The sequence below is a fragment of the Eptesicus fuscus genome, chromosome 3 (assembly GCF_027574615.1).
Source record: "Eptesicus fuscus isolate TK198812 chromosome 3, DD_ASM_mEF_20220401, whole genome shotgun sequence".
NCBI lineage: Eukaryota > Metazoa > Chordata > Mammalia > Chiroptera > Vespertilionidae > Eptesicus > Eptesicus fuscus.
In genome coordinates, this window is record NC_072475.1 from 80,021,653 (window position 1) to 80,043,444 (window position 21,792).

The following is a 21,792-nucleotide window of genomic DNA, read 5'->3' on the forward strand; positions in this document are numbered from 1 at the left end:
CTAGTAGAATCCAAACATTTCAGATTTACTTTAAATATTCAGATATTTTCAGTCCTTTTACTACCAGATCCTTTAGACTTAGCTTCTCTGAACTTTGTGACCATTAAATATTATCATGAAACCAGAACATGGGTTTTATAAATAAAAGAAAATTAATGTTTATCTAACCAAAATGTACTGAAAAGAAGACCAATGACCCAGCAATCCAGACCTCCAGTGGTGGCTTAGTACAACCTTACATTTTTTCCTCCTTATTCTAATTTTTCAGGATTTAGTTGTTAGTTCAGAATTGATCCTGTTTTCATAGAACTGGAATTCTCCATCCTAGAATTTTATCTGAGACTCTGCAACCTTAAGTTTTTGTAAAGATCAGCTGAAGGATTCAGAAGTTCCTTTGGATGAGTGGAAAAGGGGAAATGGGCCCTCCCGGGCCCTCCCACCCCTTCCTCCAGCTCTCTGAACATTATTAAGCTGCAATGAAACCAAATCAGATACACTTCTCCAAAGGACAGTAAGAATTGTTTCCAGGAACCTCAAGGTGCCTCACCCAATTGTCTTTCCTAAGTCCTGGCATTTCTAAACAACCCAGATGCACAGATCCTATGGAAATCTTGTGCCAAATTTAATAGCATTGTTAATTAGTGAATACTTGTGCTCCAGACAATGTCCATGAATCAGTAAAGTAAACGATAGTGTCCCTTGAAATCCTGAGGATAATGTCAATGGGGTAAGAATAAGCAGTTCTTTTGTTTTTCAACCTTGTGTGAAGGAATGGAGTTTGTCTTCTCATTGCCTTAACTCATTTGTACATGGTTGTGAAAATTAGATGAGACTGCACAGATAACACACTTAGCAAGGAGACTGGTCCAAAGGATATCTTTTATAGATGTGTATTTCCTTACCCTTCAAGAATCAGAAGAGTGTGGCCAGCCTGTTTTGCAGAGAAAATTCAAAACTAGTGGGGCTAGACTATGTTGAAATACACATCAAAACTTGTGCCTGAGTGTCTGAATGTTATAAAATTTCTGAAATAGTATGGTATGTCTATAAATAGCAATTCAGATTTTTCTCATGGATTTTATAGAAATAGTTTTCATTACTGTAGAATCTTATGATCATACCAGGCCATTGAGGCCCAACCACTAAGGTTCCTGTATCTCAGAGTAAATGACACTAAAAGGAACAATTTTGTTTTGCTTCTCTCATATTTTTATTGAGATATAATTGACATATAACATTATACTAGTTTTAGGTATATAACATAATGAATCAATATTTGTGTATATGTATACAAAGTGATCACCACAATAAGTCCAGTTAACATACATCATTAAACATAGTTAAAAAAATTTTCTTGTGATGAGAACTTTTAAGATCTTGTAGCAACTTTCAAATATATAATACAGAATTATTAACTATAGTCACCATGCTATACATTACAAAGAGGAACTGTTTTAACTCCCATCCACCCAATAGGGTAATTAAGGAAACTCCTCATTCTAGAGGCTTTTATTAAGCCAGCCTCAAAAAATGAAACCCTGCTTTCAACACTTTCAGTGCTGAAAGGGGAGTCTAGTTTCTTATCCAGTAAATAAATCACATGTTTGACAGGAGTAAAAATATTGATGGGAGGTGCACATTCTTCATTTCAAAGAAAGGAGCCTGTTGAGTGGTAGTATAGTTTTAAAAGTATCTGATTTGACAGAGGAGCTCTCATCACACTTCTGAAATAATTTTATGCTGCTGTGATTTTGTTTGTGGATTTTTCATTATTCAAAATTGAAGCAACGTACTTATCTCGAATCAGAACCACCAAAGCTTTTCAAAATGCCCTTATAATTCATAGTTTCTGGTTTTTTAAATGATGTCAAATGCTGTCTTTTTCTGAACTGCTAAATTCTGTGTTTCAGAAGTACAAAAAGTATTTGCAAGGCATCCAGTAAATATTTACAGAACACCTACCATGAGCCAATCCTAGTTCTGGTTGTAAGGAATGTTCCAATAAACAAGACAAGTCCCCTGCTCTCAAGGAGGGATAGGGAGAGAGGAAGGGTTGGTGGAAGAAGACTATACTAATAAAAGGGTAATATGCTAATTAGACCAGATAGACCAGACATCTTCTGGACGTCCTTCCGGACAAAGCCACAGTGGCGGGGGCTGAGGCAGAGCAGTTAGAGGTGATCAGGCCTCCAGGGGAGGGCAGTTAGGGATGATCAGACAGGCAGGCAGAGGCAGTTAGGGGCGATCAGGCAGCCCACAGGGATCGGGCCTAAACCAGCAGTCAGACATCCCTTGAAGGGTCCCAGATTGAAGAGGGTGCAGGCCGAGCTGAGGGGGCCCCCCTCCGTGCACAAATTTCATACACTGGGCCTCTAGTAAATGAATAAAAGGTGTCATTAAATAAGAAAAATATAACTATGTCTATGGAATTAAAGATAATTAGAGATACATGAAAATGAGTAGTTGACTTTAGATTGGAGAGTCAAGAAAAACCTCTCTGAAGAAGTGACATTCAAGTTGAGATTTAAATGGTGAAGGGCCCAACAGTGTCTGGATGAAGAGAATTACAGGCAGAAGAATAACAAAGGCCTGAAAGTGGGGACCAGCATGATGTTTTTCATAAGGAGAAGGCCAGAATGGCTAGAGAATAGAGGGCAAGGGGAAAAGGGGACAAAATTGTAGGCAAAGTGGAATTATATGAGGCATGGAAGCCAAAAAAAAAAAAAAGTTTAGTTTTGTTATAAGTGCTATGGGGAGCTATTGGATGAGAAGAGTGGGGGCTGGGGGAATCTTAGGCATGAGAATGGCATGACTTGATTTACTTTTTCAAAGTTGACCACATCTGCAGATGGAAACTGGGGCAAGAGTAGATGCACTTTTTATTGCATTTAGAAGTATTGAAGAATTGTAAGCAAGAACTTGACTCACTTATTTTTGTTTTTAATATCTCTGACTATGGTGTGGAGACTCGACTGTGGTGTAAAGAGGTATATATAAAGAGCCAGAGTAGAAGAACCTTTAGTGAATTTGGCAAGGGTTGTAAATTTGAATATGGAGCTCAGATGGTATCCTTGGATAGTAAGAAAAGAGATAATACTTACTGATGAACTATTATGCTTTTTCATAAATATAACCTCATTTAATTATCACTACACCCAATGGAATAGGTGTTTAGCCCCATTTTCTTAAAACTGAAACTCAGAAAGATAAATCAAATTTGCAAATATCCAGCAAAAGTAAGTGGCAAACCCAGGAGTCAGAGCCTGGTCTGTGTGACCATGAAGTCCCAGTTTTTCTATGCTACTGTTGTGTAACTCAGGTCAGGATTAGCAAATAACACACCTTTAAATTTTTAATCTATAATAAAATAATATTCAGTAATGTAAAATACATAATTTATTTAACTTTTTTTAAATTCTCACTTGAGGATATTTTTCCATTGATTTTTAGATAGAGTGGAAGGGAGGGAGGGAGGAAGAGAGAGAGAGAGAGAGAGAGAGAGAGAGAGAGAGAGAGAGAGAGAGAGATTCATTGGTTGCCTCCTGTACATGCCCCGACCAGGGCCAGAGATCAAACCTACAACCCAGGTACGTGCCCTTGATTGAGAATCAAACCCTTGTCATTTCAGTGCATGGACTGATGCTCTAACCACTGAGTAATAACCAACCAGGGCTATTTAACTTTATTGATGGACATTTAGACTTCTATATTTTTGCTCCTGGAATTAGAACTGTAATAAACATTTTATATTTTCCCTCATTTCTGATTACTTCTTACCTAAAATCCTAAATTCCTAGCAAAGTCAAATATATATTTTAAAAGCTCTGGATGTACAAAAAGTTTGTGCCATTTATACTCTCACTTAATCCAAACCAACATTAAATATTATTTTTGTCTTTGCCAATTTGATAACCAAAATTTTAACCCCATTGTTTAATTCACATTTTCTTTACTTCCTAATGAGATTGAACTTTTTTTACATATTCACCTTTTGTTTTTCTTTTGTGAATTATATGTTCATTTAATTGCCAATTTTCCTATATAGTATTACTAGTTTGTTCTTGGTGTTTGTAGGATCTCTTTATATAGGAAGGATACGAAGACTTTCTTTGTCCATTTTGGCAAATGACCTCCCAGAGTGTCTTTTATATTCAATTTCTAAATTTTTTATTGTGAAAATATGCAACATACAAGAGGGTATGCTTCAGTTTTCTATTGCTGCATAGCAACTCACATCAATATTTAGTGGCTTAAAGCAACAAACATCTTATTTTATCTCATAGTTGTGTGGGTGTTGGCTGAGATTTTCCTGCTCTCACGGATTAGTCACCTGGCAGATTGGCTGATCTAAAGGGCCCCAAATGGCTTCACTCAAGTGTAGTGCCTGGCAGAGATAGAAGGAAGGCTGGCTCTTTGGCATCGCCAACGGGAGCACCTACATGGTGTCTGCACGATGGTCTCAGGGGATTCAGACCTCTTACCTGGAAGCTTGGGGCTCGAAAGGACAGTGTGCCAGCACATCAGGCAACACCTTTGTGGCCTTTTATGACCCAGCACCAGACGCTACATAGTACCCACCTCCACTGTGTTCTATTGGTCAAAGCTGTCACAAGGCCTCCCAGATTCCATGGGGGGAATATCGAGGAGGGTCAAAGAATTTGTGGGCATGTTTTAAAACCTCCATATGATATATATTTTTTAAAAGAATAAAGCAAACTCTCCTTCACCTTTTAACTTTATTTATAATATTTTATCTGCAATTGGTTCTAAATTATTTATATAAATAAATGTATTTCTTTTTCCCCTCTACCTTCTTCCATTGCTTTGTAGTTAGTTTTTTAAAATTATTTTCAAAGTGTCTGTCTAGAAAATTAGGGACATTATCAATTAATATATTTGGAGACAAGACTTAATGGCCTTTAAACACTTTAAGTACTATGTACTATTGTTTCATTAATTTAGTTTAATTTTTAATCCTTTTCCTCCTTAAATTTTCATCAGTGACACATTTGAAAATTCATCTAAAATGCAGATTGAATCATACATTTAATTGTGCATTTTTTCTGTGAAGAAAAAAAAGAAATTGGACTAAATAGTTCTTGCTCAGTATTTTGCCACATTCTGGCTCTTTCTTCCAACATGAACTGAAATACAATAAGCTACATATTTCCTGTATAGCTAATAGTTCCCTTCAGGTCTTGCAATGGTGCTTGAAAATTGAGTCATTTGATTCATTTCATGAGCGGTGATTGTAGCACTCTTTCTTACGATGTTTTGAATGGCAAAGTAAAAAAATGTGTCATCACATAACAGCAAGAAAAGTCTTTTAGTTGGTAATTATTTTAAAGGACATTCTTCTGGCTCATAGAGAGGAAAGAATCCCTTATAAAAATATGTGGTAAACACTCAAATGCTAAACAATGATGCTCATCCCATGTTCTAAAAATGGTAATTGGGGGTTTTTAGTCGTTTTCTCTGCTTCCAGTATTGCATTTCAGAAACTGCTTTCTTCATCTATCTGGGTGCGGAACTGTGAAAGCTGTGCAGAGAGAAGTAAATTGAGTAAAATGTGACACACGCCTAATAGTGATCCTCAGTGTTTCTATGTATCCTGTGTATCTTTCTCCTGCTTTATTTTCACCATATCCAAGGGAAAATAATAAATTTTGGAAGAAGAAGATATTGGAAAAATATTATTATCTAGTGCAATTAATCATCATCAGTCCAGGAGCTGTATCTATTTTCCCCCAATATTTTATCTCCAACACTAAGCATTGTGCCTTATACATAGTAGTCCTCAATAAATATTTATTGAAAAATTATTTGGAGAGAGGTGCCAAAGTATTTTTCAGCCTGGTCCTGCTATCCAGTCTGAATGTGGAATTTCTTTTTCATGGAGGCAGCTATGTTCATGAAGTATCTCTTTCATATCTGTCTCTATTACCTGGCAGTCATACCTTAGCAGAAGTGGGCTGGAAAAGTCAAGACCTTGAGTTCATTTAATGTCACTGAACTATAGTACTAGAGATAATTTGAGATCGCATGGCCTTCCAGAGGCAAAATGTTTTCAAATCACCTATGAGCAACACAACTTTATTTATACCTGAATATGCACAAGTTTAGCCAAAGTTCAGAACGCGGCTATTTCCACCCTTCAGGCTTGTGCACACGTTGTGAGGACTCCAATGAAAGGCCACATACCAGAGCCTGGACCTTGTGTTTTGGGGACACTCATGTCTTGTAGACATTCAGCAACTAAAATCACTCAAATATTTCCTTTTTTCATGTTGAATACCAAATACAGATAAACTCTTAGAACTACAATTTCCAATAAGGTAGCCACTAGCCACAGTGGGTGTTTCAATTCAAATTAATTAAAATTAAAAAGAACTAAAACTTCAGCTCCACATTTGTACTAGTCACATTTCAAGCGCTCAGTAGCCACATGTGACTAGTGCCTACCATGTTGAACAGTACAGATATAGAACATTTTCATTGTCACAGGAAGTTTTATTGGCTAGTACTGCTCTAGAATAGATCACTTATAACATATTGCAGAAATTCTAAGTTGGATACCCAATTCTGCAATTATTTCCTAATCAATCAATCTTAGTTTTCAAATATTTTTGTTTATCTGAATGTCTGAAGTTGTTCCTATTTAAATCCATTTTTAACAACAAATGTAAGTAATATTTCCTAAACACGTCTCTATGAACTGTAACAAAACAAAATGAAGTATGTATTATCCAAAACACAGAGTTAAATTTCTGAAACTCAGTTTAAGTGGGAATAAGTCCAATATGACTTGTAAAAAGTCTAAATTATAGATAATTCATAAAGTGTCGTCAACTAAATTACACAAAAAGCTCACACAAAAACCTATAAGTGTTGCCAAATTAAAGCCCTATCAGACCTGATTTGATAAATAACTAAGAATAATTTCTAGCTCAAATACTGTTGTATACAGACAGATGGAAAATGTGTTGCTGGAAAAGCTCACTTTTCTAAAATAAACCTAACTTTTCTCCCAGAGGTATAACTTCCTCAGAAATTTGTTTCCTCTTTAACAAATGCCCAAATCCTTTCTAAATTATCTCAAATCTGTATTAATGGGAGTTATTTTAGTGAGAACTTAGCACATAATATAACCATGAAAGGCAATAAAGATATACAATAAATCATTTATTTGGACAGAAACTATATATAGTATATGTGTAAAAATAAATAAGTATACATTTGCACATATTACAACAACAACAAAAAATTCTCTCTCCTAAACAGCAAATATCCCTAATATCTCCTACATGTGCTTTTAAATTTTGGCAAATAATAGCATTTTCTACTTCAATGTGTATTTATAAATTCCTATTATGTAATTTCTCCTATGATCCAAAAACAATACACTTTGATAATTCAGCTTCTTGTTGTCTTTCCAATTTAGTAAAAGCAGTGATTTTCAACCTTTTTCATCTCATAGCACATATAAACTAATTAATAAAATTCTGCAGCACACCAAAAAATATATTTTTTGCCCATCTGACACAAAAAAATAGACATAATTTTGATTCATTCACACCAGATGGCTATTGTTGTGTTGGCCGTTGTCATTTACTTATTTAACAATCTAAAGGAAAAGAGGTCAGTACTCTGACTAAATAGTCAGGTATTGCATGTTTTAAAAATTCTTGCAGGCACACTGGCTGGAAATCTCTGAGTAAAAGTATCCTGTTTTTCTATTTCAGACACTGTTCTGGAAGCAGAGCAGAAACCAGGCCCAGGCGTGCCACAGGAAGGCACAGGCAAGGACGCTGGTCCTGATTCCGCAGGCAGCCAAGTCTAAATGTAAGTGTGAGAAGCGATGGAAGGCATCTCAGTGGCCTGGCTGGTGGTGCACAGGGAAAGTTGCGGGGTGGGGAGAGGAGTTGGAAGACTCTTGGATATCCAGCCTGCCTGCCTGTCCTATCTCCTATCCCCATCTCCACTGCTGCAAAAGCCTTTAGACTATCTTTACTAATGCCAGGTTTTTAAATCCCTGACAGTAAAATACATGTGCAGAGTGTGATTCTAGCTGGTTTTATAAGTCCAGGCATGTTGAATAGAGTCTTAAAATAATCATTTCCATAGGCCCTGACTAGGTTATCCAAGTGTTCACCAGATGCTAGCAGCTAGATTTTGCAGATGAAAATTGCTAACTTGAGCTGCTTTTCATGATTCAGCAGAGGGTTTCAAGTCATAGAAGATCTGGAGATTTGTAAAATAAATAATTCCCCCGTGCAAATGGAAAAATTAAAATAATCTTATCATCTCCCAGTCATATCTATATGTGCTTTTTGGACAATTATCAAATTTCTCTTAATTGGCCCAATTTTTTTTCTGGCTGATATTTTATAGTTTTAAGTAATGAGTTGTAATGAAGAAATGATTCCTTTCAGATGACTGAAGTGGCATGTACTAAATTTTCCTAAGACAATCTAGCAAATATGAAACAGAACATGATATAGCATATGGTTTTATTCACATACTAGAGGCCCGGTGCATGAAATTCGTACATGGGGTGGGGGGGTCCCCTCAGCCCAGCCTTCACCCTCTCCAATCCGGGACCCCTCAGGGGATGTCTGACTGCCTGTTTAGGCTTGGGGATTGGGCCTAAACTGGCAGTCGGACATCCCTCTCACAATCCAGAACCGCTGGCTCCTAACTGCTCACCTGCTTGCCTGCCTGCCTGATCGCCCCTAACTGCCCCCCCCCCTGCCAGCATGATCACCCCTAACTGCCTCTGCCTGCTGGCCTTATTGCCCCCAACAGCCCCCCCCCACTGGCCTGGTTGCCCCTCCCGACCCCCCCTGCCGGCCTGGTCGCCCCCAACTGCCACCCCTGCTGGCCTAGTCACCCCTCACTGTCCCCCTCTGCTGGCCTGGTTGCCCCTCACTGCCCCCCCTGCTGGCCTGGTTGCCACCAACTTCCCCCCCAGCAGCCTGGTCACCCCTCAGTGCCCCCCTATGCTGGCCTGGTTGCCCCTCACTGCCCCCCCTGCCGACCTGGTCGCCCCATGCAGCCTGCTGTTCAGTCATTATTGTGAGGGCATCTGGACTGATTTGCATATTACCCTTTTATTAGTATAGATGATACTGAATATATTCAGTGAAAAGTGGTAACAGTATACCAGAATCTCTTTTGTCCCTACATTGATCTCTCAGAAGGAGCAATTAATATATGAAGTATATCATTAACGTTTTAAGTTTGATGGGGGAAAAATGCCATCCATATCTGACGAGTAGACATTATCTCATAGTATCCACAGCCATCTTATGTTTATTACTATTGCCTGGTGTTAAGTGTGACTTTTGGACATACAGCTCAATATTTCCGAATATTGAATAGTACAATGACTCTTTATAGTCTATTTAATTTTATTTAGTAATTTAAAGTGTGAGTAGTTAAGATTCCTCACATTTCTGTGTTCTTGCTGGAGGTGCCCTTGAACAAAAAGAAAAGCACAGCAAGAAGCTCTGCAGTTAATGCCACATGACCACATCTGGTCTAGAATGAATCAATCCTGAGTTTCTGGAGAAATTCAACTATGTTAATAACTCTCATAAGGTATCACATTTTTATTACAGATACCACTAATTATTGGCTGGATTTTATCAAGGCCAGATGTTAATCAAATGAAATATTTATAATGCAAAACCATTGAAATATATGTATATATAAAATATATGTGCTCATTTAAGCAACACATTATAGAACTCAAGCCTATCACATATTTGGAGACTCTGATGAAGGAATCAGGCCTCCCATTACAGTCAAAATGTCAGGGTAAGGCTCTGACCCCAATCCAGGGAAACTTCATAATTGTTGTAACCAATGGCAGGCTCAGCTTCTGAATTTCTTGTAACAAAATCTTGCTGCCAAAGGCATGAATGGGCTCACCCAGTAAAAAATTACAGTAATAATGTTAAACTAAATCATAAAGATGCAGAAGGTGGTTATTATAGAGCAGAGGAGATAAGTTGCTTGTAAAGTTATGGTGAAAATATAAAAAATACATTTATTAGACTTTTAAAAAATTAAGCCTTGTTTTTAAACTGGGGTGCAAAACAATAAAATGTAAAGGTTACTCAATAAACTATTTCATTCAATAGTCAACAGCAATGAAAGTAAAAATTTCATTGGTTCAACATGGTCATCAATTCAGGCAGGCCCAGAGCGTATAGTTGATAGTTTTCCAATAAAAATAACAAACTGAAAGTCATTTTTAAGAAAGAATAAGAATGAACTTTTAGAATGTATAGTTTTTGTCTCAGTGAAAATTAACTTGGCTTATGCTTAATTTACATAGTATAAAACTGTAAATATTTTATGTGATTTTCAAGTTCTGTGAAGAAATTCATTTGAAACAAATGTAAAAAATGCCCCCTCAAAATTAAATATGAAAACCATGATAGGATTACAATTAGGGAAAATGGAAATAGAGCATGATAACTGTGTGCCCTCACAAAAGTAAAGGACATGACTTTTTAAATTATTTTTTAATAACCTAGAATTTCCTTTCTGATCATCTTTTTACTTTCTGAAAATATGGATTTCTGAATCACATAACATACACATTTTGGTAGGTATATTCTGTATTTTTCTCAAGTTAAATTACATCTCTCTAAGTGGCAATTATCATAGTAACGAACTCCTTTTGCTCATGAAAATATCTAATGTGCCTTATACACAGTAAGCACAAATAAACATGTATTGAACTGAATTATTCTCACTTTCTGTTCAGAGACTCATGTGTCTCTTGGATTCTCACTGAGAAGTGGTGTCTCACACATGGGATTAATGAGCTACATCTGTAACCAAGAATAATCCATGGAAAACCTGCTGCATTGATCCATATCTGTTTTATTAATCAAACCAACTACGGAAGGACTTTCTTGTGGTTATACCATATTTTGGAGATAAATAGAGTGGGTAAACCACAGTTCAATTTAGAAGTTCTTTGAAACTTTGAAGAACATGGGGGTTTATATTATATGACAGTAGTAAAGTCCAATCCTTGATAGTTGTAATTCTGATGTATAGGTATATAAATATCCTGTATGTAGAATATTAAGACAGTGGCCAAGAAGATCCTAACTATTCAATATGGAATTTATTTCTTACTGTCACTCTCTTCCTCCCCCATTTTTTTAATAAAAAGCGTTTGGGGTTTTGGGGGAGGGTTTTTTGTTTGTTTGTTTTTGTTTTTGTTTTTTTAAAACCAGCTGGTATGAACAGCCTTTAGTTGAAGCAGATGGCTGGAAGTCAGAAGCCCCAGATTCTATGCTTGATTCTCCTACCCACTTGGAATGTGGCCTTGGGCAAGTCATGAGAGTAAATCTACAATAAAAGGGGTAATAATGCCTTACATGTGTATTGTGCTTTATGATCTAACAGAGCACTTTCCCATATAATCTCTTATTTAATCTTTTCCACAGCCTCCTATGAGGAGCATGGCAGTTATTAACAAGCTCCATTATAGAGAGTAGGAATTTGAGACCCAGAGAAACTAAATCAGTTGTTCACAGTCACATCAATAACAAATGTCAGAGCCAGGAACAGACAGGGGGTTACAAGTTAGTCTTTGTCTTTTTCCTCTACACCACACTGCTGCCCTCTGGTGCTGTCCTAGTGGGAATGACTAGAGCCATGCTGTCCAGTATGGTAGCCATGACTCACATGTGGTGATTGAGCCCTTGAAATGTGGCTAGCCGCTACTGAGATGTACTGCAAGTGTAAAATCCATGCAGGATTTCTAAGATTTTGAATGAAAAAGATGTAAGATATCTCATTAATACTTTTTATATTATTTGCATGTTAAAATATTACTTTTAGACATCTTGAGTTAGATAAAAATATATTATTAAAATCAATCTCAACTGTTTCTTTTAACTTTTTTAATGTGGCTACTAGAAAATATGAAGTCACACATGTGGCTCATATTGTTTGTATTGGACAGCACTGGACTGGTGGGTTCCATTGTTCAAAGCCCACAGTACGGATTTCACAGTACGGGACTTGCTTATGCACCTGTCTTGATGTGGTTGAGACAAATTTCCAAAGACTGTCAATCATAGAGCAGTGTGCATTAGCAGCAATGATTTGGTCATTCTCACACATCTTCCACAGGGAAAATGTCAGCCTTCATTAGTCAATGCCTCAAAATGCTCATTTATATAATACTTGCTGAGTGCTTGAAAGGCTTAGAGTAATAGCACCATGGAAAGAACTGTAAAGTATATTTATGACTCTGTAGCACACTTTACTTTAAATATGTTCCCATTAAACATTATGAATGAACTAGAAGCCCAGTGCACGAAATTCGTGCATGGCGGGGGGTTGTCTCTCAGCCCAGCCTGTACCCTCTCCAATCTGGGACTCCTGGAGGGATGTCCGACTGCCCGTTTAGGCCCTATCTTGGTGGGATCGGGCCTAAAAGGGCAGTCGGACATCCCTCTCACAATCCAGGACTGCTGGCTCCCAACTGCTTGCCTGCCTGCCTTCCTGATTGCCCCTAACCGCTTCTGCCTGCCAGGCTGATCACCCCCTAACCACTCTGCTGCCAGCCTGGTTGATGCTTAACTGCTCCCCTGCCAGCCTGTTTGCCCCCAACTTCCCTCCTCTGCCAGCCTGGTCACCCCTAACTGCCCTCTCCTGCAGGGTTGATCACCTCCAACTGCCCTCCCTTGCAAGCCTGGTCCCTCTCAACTGCCCTCCCTTGCAGGCCTGGTCCCTCCCAACTGTCCTCTCCTGCTGGCCATCTTGTGGTGGCCATCTTGTGTCCACATGGGGGCAGGATCTTTGACCACATGGGGGCAGCTATATTGTGTGTTGCAGTGATGATCAATCTGTATATTACTCTTTTATTAGATAGGATAGAGGCCTGGTGCACGGGTGGGGGCCAGCTGGTTTGCCCTGAAGGGTGTCCCGGATCAGGGTGGGGTTCCCTTGGGGCGTGGAGCGGCCTGAGCGAGGGGTCTGTGTGGTTTGCAGGCCGGCCACGCCCCCTGGCAACCCAAGCGGAGGCCCTGGTGTCTGGAATTTATTTTCCTTCTACAATTGAAACTTTGTAGCCTGGAGCGGAACCAAGCCTGCTGCTCCCTCCAGGACGGCAGCCATTTCTGTGGCAGTTAATTCACCTTCTACAATTGAAACTTTGTAGCCTTAAGCGGGTGAGCCCGGCCAGGGTGTGCGGAAAGCTTTGCTTCCCCTGTTGCCGGCGGCAACCCTGGCCTGCTCTCTCAAGCTCCATTCTGCCGCCATTTGTTTGAGTTTGTTTACCTTCTATAATTGAAACTTTGTAGCTTGAGTGGAGGCTTAGGCCTGCAACGGCTATGGAAAGCTTGGCTTGCTCTGTTACCTGGGAAACCTTGCTCTCTGTGGCTGCAGCCATCTTAGATGGGGTTAATTTGCATACTCGCCCTGATTGGCTGGCGGGCTTGGCTTGGCTGGTGGGCGTGGCATATGTAGCAGAGTGATGGTTAATTTGCATGTTACCATTTTATTAGAGAGGATGAGACATTAGACTATTAGGTGAGATAGCCAATGTAAAATAATCCTATCTAATAAAAGAGAAACATGCAAATTGACTGTACCTCTGCTACACCCACAAGTCACGCCCAACAGCCAATCAGGAGCAAGTATGCAAATTAACCCAACCAAGATGGTGGCGACCACAGAGCTGGAGCAAGCAGGAGGCTTGGGTTGCCCCTGGCGATGGAGGAAGCCAAGCTTCCTGCAGCCCTGGCCTGCCCTGGCCTCCACTCAAGGCTACAAAGTTTCAATTATAGAAGATAAATAAATCCCAGATACCTGCTTCCAGCCTATGCTTGGGTCGCCGGGGGGCATGGCTGGCCTGCAAACCACCACAGGCTCCTTGCCCGGGCCACCCCACGCCCCAAGGGAACCCCACCCTGATCCAGGACACCCTTCAGGGCAAACCAGCCAGCCCCACCTGTGCACCAGGCCTCTGTGCTATCTAATTCTATCTAATAAAAGAATAATGTGCAAATTGACCATCACTCCAACACACAAGATGGCTGCCCCCATGTGGTCAAAGATGGCTGTCCCATGTGGACACAAGATGGCTGCCACAAGATGGCCAGCAGAGGAGGGTAGTTGGGAGGGACCAGGCCTGCATGGGAGGGCAGTTGTGGGTGACCAGGCCATCAGGGGAGGGCAGTTGGGAGGGACCAGGCCTGCAAGGGAGGGCAGTTGGGGGCAATCAAGCCTGCAGGGAAGGGCAGTTGGGGGGGACCCAGGCCTGCAGGGGAGAGCAGTTGGGGGGGACCAGGCCTGCAGGGGAGGGCAGTTTGGGGGGACCCAGGCCTGCAGGGGAGGGCAGTTGGGGGAGTACCAGACCAGCAGGAGAAAGCAGTTAGGGGCAATGAGGCTGGAAGGGGAGGGCAGTTAGGGGTGACCAGGTCAGCAGGGGAGAGCAGTTGAGGGGAGACCAGGCCTGCAGGGGAGGGCAGTTAGGGGTGACCAGGCTGGCAGGGGAGGGCAGTTAGGGGTGACCAGTTCAGCAGGGGAGGGCAGTTAGGGGCAACTAGGCCTGCAGGGGAGGGCAGTTAGGGGCAATCAGGCCGGCAATGGAGCAGTTAGGCATTGATCAGGCTGACCAGGGAGTGGTTAGGGGATGATCAGGCTGGCAGGCAGAAGCGGTTAGGGGCAATCAAGCAGGCAGGCAGGTGAGCGGTTGGGAGCCAGCAGTCCTGGATTGTGAGAGGGATCCCAAATTGGAGAGGGTACAGGCTGGGCTGAGAGACAACACCCCCCACCCCCGTGCATGAATTTTGTGCACAGCATACTACATATAGTATATTTATGTAGTATGAATTTCAGAGATTTACCTTCCTCCATATATTATTCTTACTTGGTGGAAAATGGGCTGAAATTACCTTAAATGTTTTTTGAAAAAAGGAAAGATAAAGACAAACAAAAAGGGGACCTATATCAAAATGGCACAATCACAAAATAGTGAAAACAAAAGAGTTTTGTAACTTTTTGTACAACAATAATAATGTTATCTTTGAAGAGATTAAAATGTATGTATGTAAACCAATTATATATTGATTATTAAAAGAAGACTTCAAAATATAATGTATAACTTGTTGCAAATTTCTTAATATTCATGCTTGCCTAGAATGAAATAAAATGAATAATATTAACAATAGCCAACTCTGGATGGCAGAATTTTAGATATTTCTTTCATTATTTAACTTTTCTGTAATAATTCTAGAATAAACATGCATTGCTTTTATAATAAGTAAATTTAAAAAGTTATCCTAATCAACTCCAAAATTGACTGCAAATGAGAAAGATAAAAATTATCTGGGTGGGGTAAAATGCAAATTTTGTTCTCAGTCACAAAATTTTAAAATAATAATATATTTATAGGTTCTTCTTTTCCAGGAGTTATTGCCCTTCCTTTGATTCAAGATAAAGCAACCTGTGGACTATTCAAGTCCTCTAGACAAGAAAGGTGAAAATTGGATTGGTATTCCTAGTCTTTCTTGAGAAAGCAGTTTACCCTCAGCTGTGAACATGAATGTAAAGATCAAGGTTGTAGTATGAGCTCTTAAAACTCAAAGTTATGCCCGGCTGGTGGCTCAGTGGTTGAGTGTCCACCTATGAACCAAGAGGTCACTAGTGCGATTCCTGGTCAGGGCACATGCCCAGGTTGTGGGCTTGATGCCTAGTAGGGGGCGAGCAGCCAATTGATGTTTCTCTCTCATCGATGTTTCTATCTCTGCCCTTCTCCCTTTCTCTCACTCTAAAGTCAATAAAAACATGCATATAAGCACAACCAACAGACTCAAGACACTGGGGGTGGGGGGATGAGGGCAAGTGCCAAGAGGTAAGGGAGGCCAGGGGGAGGTCAATGGGGAGAAAAAAGAAGAGAGACATATGTACTACTATTTGTAATACCTTAAACAATAAAATTAAAAATAAAATAAAAAGTAAATCAATAAAAACATATCTTTAAAAAAAAAAAAAAGTTATAACAGCAGCAATGAGGAAAGCAGAGCATTATGTAAAGTGCACCTCTTCTACCTTAAGACAAACCTGGTCATTATTCATATCAAATGGCATCTACTTAAAACTGGCCTTAGTCTTAGCCTCTGAGATGCATAAAATTTCATGGGGAACTCTATATATATAAAAGGCTAAGCGACCGTCCAACCATCCAACTGGTAGCTATGATGCGCACTGACCACCAGGGGCAGACACTCAACACAGGAGCTGCTGAGCTGTGGTGACTTGGCAGTGGCACTTCTCAGGTGATGCACCCTGGAACCAGAGAGGAAGGAGCCCAATTCCGGGGTGCGTCACCCGAGAACCGCCCTCTCACAATCCAGTACCCCTTGGGGGATGTCGGAGAGCCAGTTTCGGCCCAATCCCCGCAGGCCAGTCCGAGGGACCTCACCTGCCGGAGGGATCTCACTCACTCCGCAGATGCCTTTCTAGCTGTGGCACCGCCCCAGGTGCATCCAGCCAGCGAGGGGTCATGGGAGGTTGGCTCCAGGGCGGGACTGGTGAGACGGGCTACCTTCTAATTAATTTCTTTTCAATGTACACAAATTCATGCACCAGGGCACTAGTATATCATATAATCACATCTTCAAGCTGGATAGGGTCTTAGTGATCCTAAAAAGTAAAATACAGAACTGTTTTAGGCATCCCATTTAAAAAATCATGGGAAAATATTTGGTCTGATAACTTCTTTTATGGAAAAAACACTAAAATTTTACTACAAAGACAGCTCAGAAATGAGTTATTCGTGCTATTTAGTCATTAAATCGTAAATCCACAGACTGTTAGAGATGAAAGGGGCCTTCAAGATTATCTCATCCAATACCAATATTTTTCAGATGAGAAAAGTAAGGAACAGAAAAGTTATTTTCTCAGGAAAAAGTGAAATCACTGAAAAATATCCCAAAGAATCCAGGAATTTCTGGAAGCTTATCTAGGAAGGGCCAGGTATTTCAAATCCTACCAGAACTTTATAATTTAAATTTTAATTTGGTTGTCAGTATTCCTGTGCAATGAAAAAATATGCTAGCTACTATTGACTAATATTCATATAATATACAAAAAGCACATTTACAGTGAATGTGTATAAAATAAAAATAAAAATGTATAACAATGCCAATGATTTCAGACCAGATCACTCACTCATTACTCAGCTTCCTTTCTTCAGTGAACCAAATAATTGAAAGGAATATTCTTTGCCACTTATAGACATAATCATCTATTATCATAAGAAATTGGCTACTTCCACAGTTGCTGATAGACCAAAGAATAATGGGATATTCATCCCTTGAATTAAAAAAGAAACAATATTTAAAAGCCTCCTGATCTTATGCATTAATGAAAAATATGCTTATAATAAAATTATATGTATTAAAAACATATTCCTCATCCCCCCAAAATACATACTTACTACCCATTATAGATATTGTCCTGGAACAAGTCACTATTAAGGCTCTTTTCCTAAGTTCAGTGTCTAAGACATGCAAATAGTAACATTTGATTTAAGGAAAATAGAACAGTACATGAATTTCTATTGTCATCTATGAAATAGGAATAAGAGCAGTTTAAAAGTTGTTTAAACCCTGGCCAGTGGTTCCATGGTTAGAGCACCAGCCCACTCACCGAAGGGTCATGGGTTTGATTCCTGTTCAAGGGCACATACCTGGGTTGCAGGTTCGATCCCCAGTTGGGGCACGTACAAGAGGCACCTGATCAATGTTTGTCTCACATGAATGCTTCTCTCTCTCTTTTTTTTACCCTCCTTACCTCCATTCCAATATCTTTAAAAATCAATGAAAAAGATCCTCAGGTGAGGATTAACAACAACAAAAGGAGTTGTTTAAAGATTAAATAAACTAATAACAGATGCAAAATGCTTAGTACAGTGCTTGGCACATGGTTAACATTCAGTAAGTGTCAGATATTAATAGTAGTAATATTGTTATTATTTATAACATTATAACTCCTCCACATACGCCCTTCCCCTCAGTCAAACCAAACTCGCAATTGCCCACACTGCTTCATGGTCCCACACCCTTGTACTTGCTGATCTCTCTTTCCAAATGTCCTTTCCTGGTGAGCTCCTGCCCATCACTGAGAGTTCAGCTCTGAAGTGTCCTCCTCTTACCTGTCTTCCCTATGCCTGACTTAGTTGTATTCGCCCATTTCCCAGAAGACCTTGTACATATGCTTCTCATAGCAATTGAGAACATGACATTTTTAACTTGATTCCCCTCACTTCCAACATGCGCACACACACACACACACACACACACACACACAATGGAAAATGCAACACTCAATGCATCACACACACATTTTTATATATCTTGTAGAAATCTCTATTGACATGAATGAATCAACTCCTACGTATAGGTAAGTGGTGTTTTTTAAAAAACATATTTTTATTGATTTCAGAGAGAAAGGGAGAGGGAGAAAGATAGAAACATCAAAGATGAGAGAGAATCATGGATAGACAGCCTCCTGCACGCCCCCCACTGGGGATCGAGCCTGCAACCTGGGCATGAGCCCTGACCTGAACCTCCTGGTTCATAGGTCGACACTCAACCACTGAGGCATGCCTGCCGGGTGAGTTTTTTTCTTTATGTGTAAGTATAAGGCTAGTATGTGTGTACCAGGTAGCCTCTGTTTTGAAGGAGGAAAGGTGTGCAGGGTGTGGTGGGGAAAGCTAGGGGATACAACCTAGCAGTCTGGGTCCTGGCTCTACCAAAAGCCTAACCCTGTGTCTTCAGTGAGTTCTTTAACTTCTCTGGAGTCAGTTTCCTGCTCAGCAAAAATGAGCAGGTTAGGCAGAATATTCTCTGAGGACCCGCCCAGCACCAACATTTATGTGATGCTAAATGTTGGTCCATCTCAGTGATTCTCAAACTTTAGCAGGCCACACAATCATCAGGAGGGCTTGTTACACACTGATTCCTGGTTAACAGATTGAGAAGGGTCCCAGGAATTACATTTTTAACAAGATCCTGCATATGCTGAGGTGGATGGGAGGAACCACACTTTGAGAACCGTGGGATTGTAACAGCCTTCTTGTCACCGGACAACAGCACTCCTGATATCAGGATATGACAGATTCACAATGGGATGTAGGCAGGTAAAACTCAGGCTCCTGCTGGACTGCCATAAGGAGAATTGGGTGCATGTGGGTAAGTCACAAAAGCATACAATTTTGTTAGAAGCCCACCTTGTGGGGATGAGACAACTTGAGTTCACAACGCTCTCCTAAAATTGAAGTCAAAATGGATCACAATTGCCATCTAGTGACAGCTTTGAGTTACTACATCTAGGGAATACAGAATGAAATGATGCTTACTTTTTTTTTTACAAAACTATGTTCAAGATGAGAAATCTTGAGACAAGCTCCAACGTACTTTAGTCGTATGTATATTTGTATCTAAGTACTATAAAAATAAACAAGTATATATCACTTCCTATGTGCGAGGCACTGTTTTAATACGTTATATATGTTTGGTTATTCACAGCAACCAAATGAGATAGATACAATTATTTTCCCTATTTTACAGACATGAAATATAACTACAGATGTACTAAGAAACATACCTGAGGTTGCCCAGAAAGTAAACTGGTAGTACTGGGATTGAACCCAGATAGCTCCTGGAGAGATTTTACTCCAACCAGCCTTTTTCATATCAGCAACCTAAAATAGTTACCAAAACAATTGGCACCTGTAACCAGTCATCAGTTCCCAGAATACAAACTGAAGCAATTAATTTTGTATGATCCTTCCAAATGAAATCAGCCCATGTGCAATAACTAAAGAGATGCTTCTACTTACACAAAGACAATTATGGATCAAATAGAACGCCAACTTGGAATCACCTTCCAACTTGCTCTGCAATCTTGGACAAGTTGCCTAACCTCTCTGGGCTTTACTTTCTTCACCTATAAAGTAGAAAAAATAAAAATGTAGTTTACATGGTTTTGGAGTTCATTAAAGTAAGATCAAATTTTAGAGTAGAGTTCAACTTATCCAGTGAATGTGGTCACAAATAAGGAGACAAAGGGCAGTAACAGTATTGCTTTTTCTCAAATTATCCTGCAATGTGGGAAGGAAGATAGGACAGCAGATTTTTTTCTACTTTATTTTTTATTTTTAAATATTTTTTTTATTTTTTAAGTACAATTGACATACAATATTATATTAGTTTCAGGTGTACACCCCAGTGATTAGACATTATATAACTTACTAAGTGACCCTCCCAATAAATTCCCATCTGACACCATACATAGTTATTAGAATATTATTGACTCTGTTCCTTATGCTATATTTTACATCCTCATGACTATGCTGTAAAAACCAGTCTGTACTTCTTTATCCCTTCACCTTTTTCACCCACCTCCTCCCCAAACCCCTTCCAACTGGCAATGGTCAAAATGTTCTCTGTATCTATGAGTCTGTTTCTGTTCTGCTTGTTTGTTTACTTTCTTTTCTAGATTCAATTGTTGGTATGTATGTAGTTATTGCCATTTTATTGTTCATATTTTTTCTCTTTTTTTCTTCATTTTCTTAAAGAAGATCCTTTAACATTTCTTGTAATAATGGTTTGGTGGTGATAATGAACTCCTTTAGCTTTTTCTTATCTGTGAAGCTCTTTATCTGACCTTCAATTCTAAATAATACCTTTAGTGGGTAGATTAATTTTGTTTGTAGGTCCTTGCTTTTCATCAGTTTGAATATTTCTTGCCACTCCCTTCTGACCTGCAAAGTTTCTGTTGAGAAATCAGTTGACAGTCTTGTGGGAGCTCCCTTGTAGGTCACTAATGGCTTTTCTCTTGATGCTTTTAAGATTCTCTCTTTGTCTTTAAACCTTTTGCATTTTAATTATGATTTATCTTGGTATAGGCCTCTTTTGGTTCCTCTTGTTTGGAAACTCTCTGCACTTCCTGGACTTGTAAGTCTATTCCCTTCACCAGGTGAGGAAAGTTTTCTGTCATTGTTTTTCCAAATAGGTTTTCAATTTCTGGCTCTCCCTCTTCTTCCAGCACTCCATTGATGCAGATGTTGGTACGCTTGAAGTTGTCCCAGAGGCTCCTTACACTATCTTTATATTTTTTGGAATTCTTTTCTCTTTTTGCTGTTCTAATTGGGTGTTTTCTGCTTCCTTATCCTCCAAATCACTGATTTGATCCTCCACTTCATCTACTCTACTATTGATTCCCTGTAATATATTCTTCATCTCAGTTAATACATTCCTCATTTCTGATTGGTTCTTTTTATGTTTTATAGTTCTGCTTTTATATTTCCTATCTCTCAGTTGAAGTTCACACTGAGAACATTGAGCATCCTTATAACCAGTGTTTTGAACTCTGCATCTGGTAGATTGCTTGTCTCCATTTTGTCGTCGTCTTCTTCTTCTCCTTTTTCTTTTTTGGAGTTTTGTTCTTTTCATTCATTTGGAACATGTTTCTTTGTCTCCTCATTTGGGCAGCCTCTTTGTATTTGTTTCTATATATTAGGTAGAGCTGGTATGTCTCCCAGACTTATTGAGTGGCCTTATGTAGTAGGTGTTCTATAGGGTCCAGTGGCACCCTGGGTACTCTAGGTATGATCTCATGTGGGCTGTGTGCACCCTCCTCTTGTAGTTGAGCCTTGATTGCTGTTGGCATTTCAGTGGGAGAGATTCACCCCCAAGGACTGGCTGTGGAGAATCAGCTGTGCAGGGGCCCACCCCATAGAGCAGG

The 21,792-nt window shown here is 39.7% G+C and overlaps 1 protein-coding gene across 2 annotated transcripts in view; it reads left to right on the forward strand.

The window, feature by feature from the left end:
• COL8A1 (collagen type VIII alpha 1 chain) overlaps positions 1–21,792 on the forward strand; it is a 184,241-nt gene that overhangs the window by 102,725 nt on the left and 59,724 nt on the right. For both annotated transcript variants that reach the window (XM_028134811.2, XM_008158119.3), the window contains exon 2: positions 7,743–7,842. The gene's annotated coding sequence lies outside the window, so the exon portion shown is untranslated. The remainder of the gene's footprint in view (positions 1–7,742; positions 7,843–21,792) is intronic.